The sequence below is a fragment of the Aplysia californica genome, unplaced genomic scaffold (genome assembly GCF_000002075.1).
Source record: "Aplysia californica isolate F4 #8 unplaced genomic scaffold, AplCal3.0 scaffold00319, whole genome shotgun sequence".
Lineage (NCBI taxonomy): Eukaryota > Metazoa > Mollusca > Gastropoda > Aplysiida > Aplysiidae > Aplysia > Aplysia californica.
The window spans coordinates 361,499-363,829 of NW_004797589.1; positions in this window are offsets into that span (position 1 = coordinate 361,499).

Below are 2,331 nucleotides of genomic sequence, written 5' to 3' on the forward strand. Positions count from 1 at the left end.
TAGATAGATAGATAGAGAGAGAGAGAGAGAGAGAGAGAGAGAGAGAGAGAGAGAGACGGGGACTGAGACAGCGACAGAACGACAGAGAGACAGACAGAGGTGAGGGAGATAGAGACAGAGAGACACACAGACGGAGGAGAAGTGGAGATCATTTCGACGAGCAAACCCCCTCATTGAAATGACGTCCGCACATGCTCCCCCCTACAGCGTACAAGCCACGATAAACAGCCTGAATGTTGTCTGTCTGGGTATAAAAGTTAATCCCGAATCGTGCCTCTTGAGCTGATATTGGTCGTATCCCCACTCCTTATGCGGTTTTTTATGCTGGTTATCACCAAGGAGCTAATGGAATGCATCAAGTTTGACCCGGTATTTGAGGGAACGAATCATAAATTTATTGCCAACCCAACAGTCCGCTTGCTGCCCTTCCCCTCTCCCCCCAACCCCCGTTTTGCATATTCAAACAACTTTTTAAAATTGACTGATTATGCCCACATTGACATAACGTTGAGTATCTAGGAGGCTGGCTGCTTCTATCCTGCCTATCAGAGTGAACGTAGGTTGGGTGGGATTCTGCATATCAGAAGACAGACGGGGATAGCAAATAAAATTGCTTCCGTACTCGGGAGTCGAACTTGTATCCCCTGAAAGTAACGGTAAAGAGCCTGACCACTACACCACAGTTTTAGTAAGAGTTTTACGCCAGCAACACAAATGGGTCTTTTAAGTGCCGAAGGTTAGAGATGCAACTTGAGAGAAACATGCATAGAAAAGAAGGAGGACAGACAATGATATCTATCTGATGTTTAATGGGAAAGAAGGTGCAAACCACATCAGAGAACCCGCCAACCACCCACAGACATCGTCCAGAACCTCTAGCAAAAAAAATAAAAAATAAAATTCCCCCAAAATATGTCAAAAACGTTCAGATCTAGATGCCCCCAGTCACCACACCCTCGACTTTATTGACCAATTTCTACCGCCAATAAATTCCCCAGATAAACATCTTGGCCTCCTCCACCAAGTTCAAAGTTGCTTGATAACTATAAAGGATATAAGACCGACAACAAAATTCCCGAGGAACAGCGCTGTAAGATACCACAGACACAAAAGGAATGCGGACTTATTATCGGTATGAGCATCACGCGCTTTTGATTTCATTGTACTGTCGTCTCAAGTATATCACGCGGAAGAAAAGGCTGGGGTTAGGGGGAGGGAGGGCACGAAAGTTGTACGGTGCGGGGTTTGGGGGGTGGGGGTGGGGTGGGTGGTGTATATCTGATCCGCATAGATAATGGTATTTAAAGGGAGAGTGCGAGTTGCCACTGATTCTCATGGGTCGCATTCCGTTGGTTGATATCGTAGGCATCATAGCAGTTGAGTGAAAATTCATGTATGATTGTTTTATTGCTATTATAACCTTTATCGCATGGGTTTGGCGTCCTTTTAAACACTGTTATACCACCTAAAGAGATGGAGCCCCACAAATTAACGTCCATCCCCGATAACACGAAAAGAATTATCTGGAGAGCCTCAACTTCTCCTTTTAAACAACCCAGAAGCGAGAACACTCCATTTGGGATTCGAACTAGGGTAATCATAAACCAGCCCAACATTATACCAACAAAGCAATCAGTGTACCCATTTAAAGAATTACGCAATTTAAATAAACATTTAGGTGTGGAAGCTTTTCTCCAGGAGACAAAGGATATATATCAAAACAAATCTATATTTTAGCCAAAACCATTAAAAGGATCGAACCTAAGGTATAAAGCACAAAAAAGGGGTGGGGGGGTATCTCAGGATGCCTGAGAGTCATGCCAAAGACAGATTGATTTTAAGGTCCACGACTTTAGTTGATTTTGGGGAAGGAGAAACACATCGATACGAACATGGCCTTTTAGAGCTGGGGGAAAAAAGCGACAAATAGAAACGCGAAAGGGATACTTAAGAAGAAGAACCTACCAGTGACGCTTTCCAACCTCCCAACAGTACATAATTTGTATAACACAAAAACCACCCCAAAAGGGTGTGAAGTACAACCCCAGACTCTTTCAGTACCTCCTGTGGACAGGGTGTTCTTTCTAACGTGACGCTTCTTTTACTTAGCCTGGAGCACATGTAATAGTAGCATGGGGTTGGGGAACTAAGTCAAGAAGAAGCGTTTCTCAAAACCGTACACGTTTAGTCACAGCGGTAGTCTACTTGAACACTGCAACATGACAACTCTTTATTTCTTCATCGTTCCTCTCTCCGCGGCGAATGAACACCAATCCTTCAGCAATTCTTTCTGTATTATTTTCAAAACCTGACTGTGGAGGAGCCCCCCCC